This window comes from Podarcis tiliguerta (assembly GCF_965153285.1).
Source record: "Podarcis tiliguerta genome assembly, chromosome: 8".
Taxonomy (NCBI): domain Eukaryota; kingdom Metazoa; phylum Chordata; class Lepidosauria; order Squamata; family Lacertidae; genus Podarcis; species Podarcis tiliguerta.
In genome coordinates, this window is record NC_139541.1 from 32,427,405 (window position 1) to 32,440,186 (window position 12,782).

A 12,782-nucleotide genomic window follows, 5' to 3' on the forward strand; every position below is an offset into this window, starting at 1 on the left:
TGCTGCCAGTCAGTGTACAGAGGTACCTCTGGATGCGAACGGGATCCATTCTGGAGCCCCGTTCACATCCTGAGCAGAACGCAACCTATGTCTGCGTGGGTCGCCACTTCTGCGCGTGACAAAACCCGGAAGTAACCCGTCCCGTTACTTCTGGGTCATCGTGGAACGCAACCTGAAAGCGCTCAACCTGAAGCATATTTAACCCGAGGTATGACTGTATGCAAGATGGAGCTAGATAGACCCATGGACTGGCTTCGTTTAGGGCAGCTTTTTTACATTCCTATTCTTCCGAGCAGATTTTTACATGTAAAATGTATTTTTCTGTCTTGCCACTTGCCACTGACAGATGATTACGTTAAGAGCAAAAGGCTCTCTTTCCTAATATGCCAGATTTCAGCATCTGTCAAATCATATTAAATGCACAATTAAAGCACACTATATCCCCAAAGAATCCTGAGAAGTATAGTTTCCCCTCACAGGGCTACAATTCCCAGTGCCCTTAGCAAACTGTAGTTCCCATGACTCATTGGAGGAAGTCACGTGTTGTGTGGACCTGCCCACAGTTAAAAGGTTGTTCTCGATGGTAGATAAGAAAAGCAACTTTGTTGTGTTCCTTCAGATGTTCTTCTGGTGGACCAGGGACGGGGAATCTGAGGCACTCCAGATGTTTAGGACTCCCATTTCCCATCAGTTCCAGCTGAGATGGCCAGTGGTCAGGAATGATGGGAGATGTAATCTAACAATATCTACAGGGCCATAGGTCCCCCAGCCCTGCAGTAGGCAGTTCTGGAACCCATTTTGAGCAAGGCATGACAATGTGTTTTTAAATCTTGCCAATATGCAGGAGACCTTTTGCAGTTTGTTTTTGGTTGGGAACCTTTGCAGCCATTATTACCTTGAATTGGGTCGATTCAGTGCAGGAACAAAGGAAGCTGCCTTACACTGAGTTGAATCATCATAGGTCAATATTGTCCACAAGGAATGATCCTTGCTCTCTGGGATTTCAGACTAGGGGGAAGGTCTCTCCCAGACCTTCCTGGAGATGCTGTGGATTGAACCCAAGGCCTTCTGCAGATGCTCTACAACTGACCTATGGTGTTGCACTGGTGTCCAGTTTCCAGGCTTCCCACAGGCATCTGGTTGGCCACTGTGAGAAAAGGATGCTGGACTAGATAGGCCATTGGCTTGATCTTAGCAGACTCATCTTAGTTCTTATGAACAGGCCGCCTGACTAGGTCTGAGGCAGCTTCCTAAGGCTACACCTTCTTCATCACCTCCTTAAAGCCCTCTTGCACAACCTTAGCAGTTGTGGAGTATCCTGGGAACTTTAGTATGTTAAAGGTTGCTGGGAACTGCTGCAACCCCAGAGTCTTCCGCGACTGGACCCAACGGTCAGGGGTCCCATTATCTTTACCTTTATGGCTGTTAAAGTGGTATGAGCGTGCTTTAAATGTCTGGTGTGGATGCAACCTATGTACCAAACAGAAGGAGGAGGAACATTCTCAAGAATTCTCTCATTCAGAACTGAAGTTATGCTTCTTATTTTCCTTTCTCAGCTCTGGAACAGAAGTCTTTCCCTGCTTGTTTTTGTGGAGACTATTGGGAGGCCAGAGCCAAAGCCAACCTTGATGGAGGGTGTGTGTGTGTGTGTGTGTGTGTGTGTGTGTTTGTGTTTGTGTGTGTACTTGAGTAAAGATCCCCAGCTTACCTGTAGGGACCCTATGAAAGTGGGTAAAGTTACATAGCCCTGTTCTCTTACCCCGCGTTTCTTTCTAATGCAAGACTATTGGCGACCCCAAACTCTGTTCCCTAAAGCCTTATTGAATTTTTGACCTTGGAAACCCCAAATCTTTCTCCCTCGAACAGATGGAAGGCACTGCTTAAGCGAACGCTTCCGTTCCTTTGTGGATATGAAATCGCACTGCCTCCCTGGGAAAGAAGTAACGCACATTCCACAAATCATGGAGTGTTAGCAATCTTATACATTACAAGTTCCTCGGGGGCAGAAAAGGCTTGTGTTTTATATACTTGTAAATGGCTGTGTTCACTTAAAGGAACTAGGGAACAAAAATAATTAATGGAGGGAAAACCATTATTTATAGAGTACCATAAATATACAGCATAACACGTAACATTCCTGCCCTGAAGAGCTTGCAGTGTAAAATAAAAATAAAAATAAAAATCCTTTCAGTTGCAGGATTCCAAGCGAGATGACGATGACACAACCGCTCCAGATGTGTCTATGGCTTTTAGGTGTGGGAGCGAGGCCAAGGGAAGTACCACTTTGGATTTCTTTCAGCAGCAAATCTTTTAAGAAATCCCCAGACCTCTGGTAAGTGGTATTTTTTTTCTAGTGTTTGGCAGAATCACATGACACAGAACTTTCCCCAGGCTGTACGACCTCAGGCTTCCAGCAGGAGAGCACAGTTTAGGATACTTCCCACATAGCAATCTCTGGGCACATCCACACTATATATTGAAAGCACTATGATACCATTTTAAGAGACATAGTTCCCCCGCCAAAGTATCCTGGGAACCGTAGTTTGTTAAGGGTGCTAAGAGTTCTTAGGAGACTCCCTGTTTCCTTCACAGACCCACAATTCCCAGAGCAGTTTAACAGCCAACCCCTCTTCCCAGGGAACTCTGGGAATTGTAGCTCTACGGCAGTAATAGGGGGACTTAACGTTGGGATAAATTACTCCAGTTTAAGTTATATCAGCTGAGCTGGGAAAGCCCAAGATCTTCTGAATCCAAGCTCTCTCATCTCTGTGGATCTTGGGTATAAGGCTGCAATCCTAACTCCTTCTACTCAGAAGTAAGTCCCAGTGAATTCGATTGAGCTTACTCCCTGGTAAGTGGGGTCAGGATTCCAGGCTAACTTGATTCAGGTTGGCAGCCCTGATAAAAATAAAATATTTTTGGACATTTATGCTACATGAATGACTTTATATCAGGTCAACTTCAATGCCAGGGAAACAATTATTTGGTATCTTTTTAATCGATTCATTTCCTCTACCTGGCATCTCGGTGCCTTTTAGATTAGTTCTCTGTCGATCGTCCCCTTTGTTTCTGTGCAGGCATTCAGTGTTTCCAATTTCATGTTACTGTACTGAATTCTCTTTTCACAGCAAAGCGTCTTTCAATATGCTTGTATTTGGGATAATGAAGTTGGTCGCCTCCGTGTGTTAAATAATTCACTTCCTTTTTCCGCCTCTGTGAAGTTCTCTTATTGTGGCGTGGCTTCCAAAACATTTTCACACACACACGCACAAAAAGCGTAATCCATAAAATATGAAGAACTAACAATGAACACTGACATTTTAATTCTTCACTTACGAGCACAAAAGGGATGACAATTGGAAATTGCTGTTGTTGCCATAATAAAGAGAGATTTGCATTCCTCTGAAATTGATAGTTTAGTATTTGAGCATAATGTCAGTAACGGCAAATAACAATGCCTAGGTTCTGCGGATTATAAGTAATAGCTGTTTTCCGTTGCACCCTGTTGAATAGCGCCATTTCCCCCACCCCTTGCTGTAAACAAATGAGAGGTTGCTGGCAGTAATAATGCAGGTTTGCACAGAATCAGAATTATTTCTGAATAAGCAGATAACAGCTTTGAGATGTAATGACTATGTGGGGTGGGGAACCTTTCGCAGCCAGAGAGCATAAGGCAACTGCCATCATTTATGTTAAGCTCAATGCGCAGTCCGGTATGTGAACAAACATGGCCTGGATTATCTTTCCCTTCTCCTTTGAGGCAGAAGCTCCTGTATCTGACAAGTCAGGCGTATGCTCATATGAGAACTAGAGGAACATAGAGAGATGCCTTATAACACGTCAGGTCATTGGTCCATTTAGCTCAATAGTGTCCACAGTGGCTGCATTCACACCGTACATTTAAAGCAGTTTCATGCCACTTTAAACAGTTCTGGCTTCCTCCAAAGAATTCTGGAAGCTGTAGTTTGTTAGCAGTGCTGAGAGCTGTTACAAGGCCCTTTTTCAACTCAGAGCTACAATACTCAGAGTGGTTAACAGTCAATCCCTGTTCACAGGGTGAGAATTGTACCTCTTGGAGAAGAATAAAGGTAAAAGTACCCCTGCCCGTACTGGCCAGTCTTGACAGACTCTAGGGTTGTGCGCCCATCTCACTCAAAGAGGCCGGGGGCCAGCGCTGTCCGAAGACACTTCCGGGTCATGTGGCCAGCGTGACAACACTGCTCTGGCGAGCCAGAGCCGCACACGGAAACGCCGTTTACCTTCCCACTAGTAAGCGGTCCCTATTTATCTACTTGCACCCGAGAGTGCTTTCGAACTGCTAGGTTGGCAGACGCTGGGACCAAACAACGGGAGCGCACCCCGCCGCGGGGATTCGAACCGCCGACCTTTCGATCGGCAAGCCCTAGGCGCTGAGGCTTTAACCCACAGCGCCACCCGCGTCCCACCTTGGAGAAGAATAGGGGCCTCCTAATAACTCTCAGCACCCTTTGCAAACAACAGTTCCCAGAATTCTTTGGGGAAAGCCCTACCCATTTAACGCCGTATCAGGGAGTTTTGCTTGTACACTGTGAATGTAGCCAACGACTGGCAGCAGACCTCCAAGGATTGAACCTGGGACCTTCTGCATGGACCTTGAATTATCTACCACTGAGCAATGACCCTTCCACAACTGCCATGTGGAGTGTCTGGGTCACATGTTCTCTTGTACACATGCTCGCTCTTCCTTCTACCATATGTAAATCCTTGACTGGGTGAAAAATTCCAGAGGGGTAGCCCTATTAGTCAGTTGCAGTCAATTGGTGAAAGGTCCTGTGGCACCTTAAAGACTACCAGATCTTGTGAAGGGCGTGGACCGAAGTGGACTCCAGCTATGGGGCATTTGTGGTCCTCTAGATGTTGCTGGAGCCTAGATTACCCTCCACAAGAAACAGGCCTTTCTTTCCTGTAGCCCCCTAAGCTTGGAACGGCTTTTCTTGGGAGACTGAGATGGCCCTCTTGTGGCTTTTCTCCCAAAGCCAAATTAACACTTCTCTTTAATGTTTCACCAGTTGATTTCTTTGGCCCCTCTTTTTGTTTGTTGGCTTCTAGTGGAGGCATGTGGTTACATTAATTCCCCCCACCCCTAAACTGTAGTATTTTTTATCTGAAAAAGTTCATTTTAAAAAATGGCTAGTAGCCATGATGGCTATGTTCCAGTTCTGCTGTCAGGGGAAATATGCCTCTGAATACCAGTTTTTTTTTTGGGGGGGGGGTGGGGATCACAGGTGGGTAGAGTGCTGTTCCACTCATGTACTGCTTGCAGGCTTCCTGTAGGCATCTGATTGGCCAATGTGAGAACAGGATCCTGGACTAGATGTGCCATTGCCCTCATTTAGCAGGCCATTTGCTTCACTCAGTTGAGAAAGCGCTTCTCACTTCTCCGAGTGGTGAGAAGTTCTATAGGCAGCAGTACCAGCTGAAGTTTCCTTCCTATGAAATAAAATGCAGCCTTACACTGCCTTTGTAATACTTGCCTTGTTGAAAGTTATGAAGGCAAACAGAAATTCCTGTGAGGCAGACCTGCCTGACAGCAACTTGGACAGTGCCCCCCCTCCCCGACCGCCACCATGACTGCACCTCCCAGGCCCAGGTAAGTCCAACTCTACTCTCTTTCCTTCTGCCTAATTTCTGTTTCTGTGCCCCCTTCCCTCAGCTAGAGTTGGGTTACCGTATTCCAAAACACAAACTCTGATGGGTATCTTATTCCAAAAGACAGAGAGATTCCTAACTATCAAGAGATGGTTTCTTATCTGTTGGCTCTTGTTGATGAGGCATCAACCAACTGTCTTGGACTATTAACAATCTGCCTGACAAAGGGCTGGTCAGTTAGCAGCCAGAACAATATAGTAGTCAATGTTGAGTGATATCTAAAGTACAATTCTTGGGAATATATATATATATATGGAGGGGAGAGAGCAAGAAAATTTCCACCAGGGCAATGGAACATATTCCTTAACAATTGCCAGGCTACTAAAGTCAAAGGTTCACTCTCACACCGTACCTGCCAAGATCAAGGTGACTTTGGGGTCTCTCTTTGTGGGAAGCTCATTCGGCAAGAGCTAGTCATCAGAAGACTCTTTCCAATTAAGTAATTAGACAAGGTGCTAAATATAAAGGAGAACTGGTAATGATCCTGTTATTACAGCATTATAATATTTTGTAGCTTAAGAGCATTAAGAAGGCCTCACTGGCGATTTGAAATTAGGATCCTCTTTTTTTTTTTTAAAGCCCATCAAATAAAAGAGAGAGAGGAAAGAAGAAGAGAACTTCAAAGCTGCTTTTTTCCCACTTGGAAACCTGCCTGTGTTAGGATGAAATGAATAGAAAAAAGAGCAAGGTTTGCCTTCTAATAAAGCATCTGTTGCCCACTTTGAACATTTCTTACTTCTTTGTGAGCATGTCTCTCCAGTTATGGGGACTACTGACAATGAAGAACAGAGGCCTTGAAATAGACAATACCTGTTATCTACCCAATATTTCTGATTTTCATGTCACTTTGAACTGGATCTTCATTTGACCGCATGCTGAGTCCAAAAAGAATTTCTTTGTCGGCTGATCCAAAGATGCCAGAAGATGCTCGGAAAAAAAGTAAACTGCGGGAATCTGCTCAATAAAGGCAAGATGAAAAACAAGCCTTTGCCATTCACTCCACGCACGGACAGTGCTTTTAACTTCTGCCTATTTTGGTGCTGCAAAGAAGCCCCCTAAATGCAAATTTTGTGTGTGTGTTGTTCCAAGGCTAGATTATAGCTTTCTCTGTGCATAAAATAACAAAAAACAAGCATAAGCCCCGACAAGAACGGTGAGTATGGAGAAGTAGCCAGATTACTTAAAGTAGACCCCTGGCTTTCGGAAGCCCAATGCAAGGAGACTTTTGCTGCTACTGAGCCACTGCTGCTCTTGAGCAAATGTCAAGAGGCCTATTCCCAACAAAAGATTGGCAGCCTTTCACTGGGAGTTGCGGGGCGGGGGGGGGGGGGGAGTCAGATTTGGCAGCTCTGCTTAGCAGAGTGATTCAGCTAAAATTTGGCCGGGCTTCAGTAAGCTTTCATTTGTTTGTATGTTTGTGTGTGTGTGTGTGCATGCGTGGTTGTTGAATGCTAGAAAACTCCTGGCCAGAACAGGCAGAGAGACAGGATTCCAAGGCACATTTTCATCTCCATCCAGCGGGCTCTCGTCCTGATTGGGCAAGGATAAAGCTGGGCCCAGTGAATTGATCAATGAAGAATGTTCAATGGAAACCAGCCAACGAAATCATCAAAAAGAGCCGGGGCGGGGGACTGGATGGCTCAGAAGGATCTGTGATGGTGGGAGGGGGAAAGAAAAAACAAAAGCAAGGGGGGGGGGAGGAGAGAAAAACCTCCTTTGACTTAAATGGGGATGAATTAGACTAGCCTTGCCTGATTAAAAGAAGAAGTTTGAGCCAACAGAACTTTTTTGGGTGTGTTCTATTAATGGCATACATAGTTCTAGAATTGCTGGATACCTTAGGTGGGAAACTCTTTTCTGGCTGAGGGCCACATTCCCTTTTGGGGGCTGGTGATAAAAGTGGACAGAGCAATATATGTAAAATATTTACATTGTTCGCTAGACTGGTTTCTTCACGCACCCCTGTTTGCGTTCCATTCAGGGAAGAAAGTGGCATGATCAGAATTCAAGGACAGATTTCAGCCAGGTAAAGAAAATCTTTAGGCCAGATGAATTGAAAGCATGTGGTTTCCCTCAGTCCTGGGAATGGTCATTTACCACTCCCTGTGCTACAGTTCCCAACACCCCCAATGAACTACAGTTCCCAGAGTGGCTTAACCATCAATCCCTCTTCACAAGGAACTTTGAGAGCTGTAACTCTGTGAGGGGAATAGGGGTCTCCTAACGATTCTCAGCCTGCTTAACAAACTACACCTCCTATAATACTTTGAGCAAAGTCATGAGGGTTTAAAGTGGTGTGATAGTGCTTTAAATGTTCTGTGTGCATAGTATTGGGGTTTCTGAGTAAGGATGCATGGAGCCCAGCTGCAAGTGGGGACCAATAGGCCCCCTACTTTTCCCTCTTAGTGACCACGCGGAGGCCAGTTGCAATTACTCTTGCCGCACTAATTCCCTCTCCGTCCCACAGCCACCTGCTCGCCCTCCCTCTGCAGCCGTACTTTGTAGTGCACATTCTTTCTACCAAGTCATCAGTAACGTCAGCTGCAGCAGATGTCTGTTCTGTAATTGATTAGGTATCTTTCTGCGGCAAAACCGTTTTGAGTTGTGATCAAATGAGCAGTTGGTAGGGCCCAGGCTCTGAGCATCAGAATCTGATTATGTCCTCAAAAAAAACACAGCCTTTGAAGTGGGCCAGAGAACACTTGGGTAATTCCAGTTTATCTGTCTTCTGCAAAATTCATCTCGAAGGGAGGGATTTTTGCCCAGGTGTGGGGGGGGAGGCAACGAGCTTGTTTCCATTATGACCCATCTGTTGACTTCAAAGTTCAGACATTGGCAAGAGATTGATTTAAAAACCTGGCAAGATGGTTTTGCTTGCTTCTATATACTTGGGGCAACTGGTGGATTCAGACAACCAGTGTTCTTCCCCCCTCCCAGTCCTACCCCAATTTATTTTTTCCCTAATTTCTATTTACTTTTGAAGTCACCAGGTGTGGGGGATCATGTGCTAAGAGGGCTGAAGGAGGCTCCGAAGAATTGAGGGACCTCCAGAAATGATCTGGCTCTATGATTTTTGAACTGTAAGTCTGTTGTGTTTTTTTAAAAAAACATTAAGTTGCTTTACAATACAGTGGTACCTCGGGTTATATACGCTTCAGGTTACATACGCTTCAGGTTACACACTCGGCTAACCCAGAAATAGTGCTTCAGGTTAAGAACTTTGCTTCATGATAAGAACAGAAATAGGGCTCCGGTGGCGCGGCAGCAGCAGGAGGCCCCATTAGCTAAAGTGGTGCTTCAGGTTAAGAATAGTTTCAGGTTAAGAACGGACCTCCAGAACGAATTAAGTACCCAAGGTACCACTGTACTGTTGTAGGGGGACAGCAGATATACTGCCTCCTTCCCTACTACAAACCTCCTTGGATGCGAAGATCAGTGAAAAGGCCCTCTTGGTAGTTGCTCCACCCGAGAGGGGGTTTCTCTGTGGCAGCCTCTAAGTAGTGGGACTCCCTCCCCACAGAGGTGCGTCTGTCACCTTCGTTGTATAGCTTTTGTCAAATACTGAAGACACACCTCCTTACCCTGGCTTTCGACAATTGAGACATAACTTTTTAGGATCCACCTTATTTCTATGATTGTAAGTTGTTTTGAACTTTTTTTTTTTAAGTGCATTAACAGTTGTAACCTGTTCTGGGATCCTGGGGCAAAGGGCAAGTAAATTGTGACAACAACAACAGGATCATAAAACCATAGAATCAGAGTTGGAAGTGACCCCCAAGGGTCATCTAGTCCAACGCCCTGGACAGTAGTCTAGGAGATGACCACAAAGAGAATAATAGCTCAAGCCAGAAGAGTCTTGACTATAAGCACCTATATTAGTATGCGTGCAAGAGCAGCAGATGTCAAATTTGTGCTCTGTGGAGCCCTGTGATATTTACTTAGAACAGGGTTAGGGAACCTCAGTGCCAGGGACCAAATGTAGCCCTCCAGGGACTCTTCTTCCCAGGCTTCACTTCCTCTTCAGTCATGCCCCCTGTCCCTAGGCCACACCCCTCATTGAGCCTTCTTTGCACCCTCCAGTGTTCAAACCCAGAACACCACCCTAGTCCGGCATTCTGTTTGGCAGAGCAAAGCAAGTACACTCGCTGTACGTCAGGCAGGATTAAGGCTTTGTACTATGGCACCGAGTAAGCCAGATAAGGCATCTGCTTCCATGAGGTCCGGTGGCTTGCCTGCTTAAATAATATTTAAAAGTTTGAACTTGCAACATGTCAGCTTTCTTATATACCAGAAAGCACTTCTCCAACATCTCACTTTCCAAGCTTAAAATCAATACAAGCACAGCTGCATTAGTCATTTCCTAAGGAAAACATTTCAGTGTTTCGCCCTCCGCAGTTCCTGAACTGGAAGGATGTTCTAGGAGTCAGCTTTTTACCAAAGTTGAGTGTGGGGGAGCAGCTAGGCACCCAGATAGGCATGGCAGCATCAGCCACCCACAAACGAGTAGCAGCCATTAGATGAAAATCTAGCGCAAACAGCCCACTTGCAAGCTTAGTAATAAACCTGATGCAATGCCTATCATGAAACCAGTACAGGTGTGATGAAGTGATGGGAAGATTTCAGCTCTATATCCCCATACCACACAACATACTTCCTGTCCCCATAATCCAATGTCTTCTTCCGTTCCATGAGAACGGAAAGGCCAGCAAAACATCTTGGCTCTTATTTGAAGGGAGCCTGGATGGCAGTGGATGTTTCAAGAACAGGAAGAAGAAGAGAAGAAGAAGAGTTTGGATTTGATATCCCGCCTTTCACTCCCCTTCAGGAGTCACAAAGCGGCTAACATTCTCCTTTCCCTTCCTCCCCCATAACAAACACTCTGTGAGGTGAGTGGGGCTGAGAGACTTCAAAGAAGTGTGACTGGCCCAAGGTCACCCAGCAGCTGCATGTGGAGGAGTGGAGACGCGAACCCAGTTCCCCAGATTACGAGGCTACCACTCTTAACCACTACACCACACTGGCTCTCCCCAGTTTGTAGTGCCCATCCAGTTAAAGTTGCCAACTCGGGAGCACCCCAGATCCTGAAATTTCAAGACCAAAACCTGAGAGCGACCCCTGTTGATTCTTCTTCTGCTTTCCCTGCTACCACTGAGCCCTGGAGATGGAGGTTAATTGGGAGAGGAGGGAGCAAAGGAAGGCAGCCCCCCTCCCCCCGCCGAGAGCCTATGTCATAATTCACAGACAGATCCTGTGGGGCTGAAGCTTACACACATAGTCTTAATTTAGTTTTAAAACAAAACAATGCACTCTCACCCACCTGGAGGGGACCAGGCAAACGTGGAGCCTTCAGGTCAGCCTGGAGGTCCGGCAACCCAATCCCTAACACATTTTACATGGGAATTTCTGTTCTCTGCAAGAAGGAACACAGATCAACATAGGCCCAGGATCTCCAGCCAGAGTTAATTCTGTGTAATAAAATGGCTTCCAAGCCTGGATGTATTTTTGGCACAACTGTTTTCCTTTTGTGTGTGTTTCCCCATTACTGGGACCTCCCAGAATGTAGGAAGGCTTTTTACTGGCAGCTGGAAATTCTAATGAATTCTTCTAACTTGACAAGAAAGCCACGAGGCCTACATGCACGCACACACACAGCCCCTTCAAATCATACACATGACAGTAATTATCTCCTTTGCTGATGTCGAAAAAAGCCAAAGTTTGCGTCATGCTGGATACCTCCAATAATCATTTGCATGGAGATGTGGCGTCTGTGGCATCAGGACATCCCAGCGCCAGCACTGGGGCACATGCTGGCACAAAGGCTCAATTAACAGCAATGAAGCTGCAAGAGAACAACTCAGGTGACGGAATGAAACCAGAATCTGAGTGTCAAGAAATGAGATGGCACACTAGCCATTCCGGGATGGTTGTTTTGTTTCTGTTTTCTGGGATTGAGTGCTGAGGGAAATTACATCCATACTTGGTAAAGATTCCTGAGAACTGAGGATGCTGCTAGTTGTTAGGAGGCCTCTATTGCCCTCACAGAGCTACAGTTCCCTGTGAAGAGGGATTGACTGTTAACCCACTCTGGTAACTGTAGCTCTGTGAGGGGACAGGAACACGTTTAGGAAACCTTACTTGGGTTCAGAAGTACCCAAACAAGCAAAATAACCCCATGTCCACATACTGATCTATGTAAGCAGCTTTCATGCTGTGTTCCAGAAACTCCTGAGGCTCCTCAGGTAGATTGTTGTTTATTAGAAGATTGGCAATTGCAGCTGTCAAGGCCCCAGCCCCAACCCCTCTGTGGTATAGTGGTTAGAGTGCTGGACTAAGACCTAGGAGACCAGAGTTCAAATCCCCAATTCAGCTATGAAGCTTGGGCCAATCACTGTCTCTTAGAGTACCCTACCTCAAAGGGTTGTTTTCAAGATAAAAGGGGGGGGGGGAGAGAGAGCTGCATACACCACCTTGATTTCCATGGTGAAAAGGTGGGATAGAAATGTTTAAATAAAGAAAAGAAGGGGGTTGGGTCTTGGGGCCACCATTTAAATTTCCCACAAATCCCCTGGAGTGATGTTTTGGGGAGCATTGTGGAAATTAAAATGGCAACTACCAGCCGTGCATGGCTGATCCAGAGTGCTGCTTCTTCCACCACTGTTGCTGCTACTACTAGGTAAGCGGGCATGTATGGGCCTGAGCCTTAAGCCCAGTGGCTAAACTTACCCAGAATCCTTTGCACCATGCAAGGGTTCTGTGGCAAACAGCCAGTGTGGAAAGGGGCTCCATAAAGGTGCAGGCAGAGGGGAGGAGGAATTGATTTGGCTAATCCATTTTGAACACTTTACAGTGGTACCTCAGGTTACATACGCATCAGGTTACATAAGCTTCAGGTTACAGACTCTGCTAACCCAGAAATAGTGCTTCAGGTTAAGAACTTTGCTTCAGGATGAGAACAGAAATCGTGCTCCGGAGGCGCAGCAGCAGCAGGAGGCCCCGTTAGCTAAAGTGGTGCTTCAGGTTAAGAACAGTTTCAGGTTAAGTACCGACCTCCGGAACGAATTAAGTACTTAACCTGAGGTACCACTGTATAAAGA

The 12,782-nt window shown here is 45.9% G+C and overlaps 2 long non-coding RNA genes across 2 annotated transcripts in view; one reads left to right on the forward strand and one right to left on the reverse strand.

Moving 5' to 3' along the window:
- LOC310682779 overlaps nucleotides 1-5,626 on the forward strand; it is a 72,063-nt gene extending 66,437 nt beyond the window's left edge. The window contains exons 3-4 of the long non-coding RNA XR_014514140.1: nucleotides 2,198-2,336; nucleotides 5,525-5,626. This is a non-coding gene — a long non-coding RNA (uncharacterized lncRNA). The remainder of the gene's footprint in view (nucleotides 1-2,197; nucleotides 2,337-5,524) is intronic.
- LOC310682801 overlaps nucleotides 1-11,145 on the reverse strand; it is a 63,457-nt gene extending 52,312 nt beyond the window's left edge. The window contains exon 1 of the long non-coding RNA XR_014514175.1: nucleotides 11,006-11,145. This is a non-coding gene — a long non-coding RNA (uncharacterized lncRNA). The remainder of the gene's footprint in view (nucleotides 1-11,005) is intronic.
- Between the last annotated feature and the right edge of the window lie 1,637 nt (nucleotides 11,146-12,782).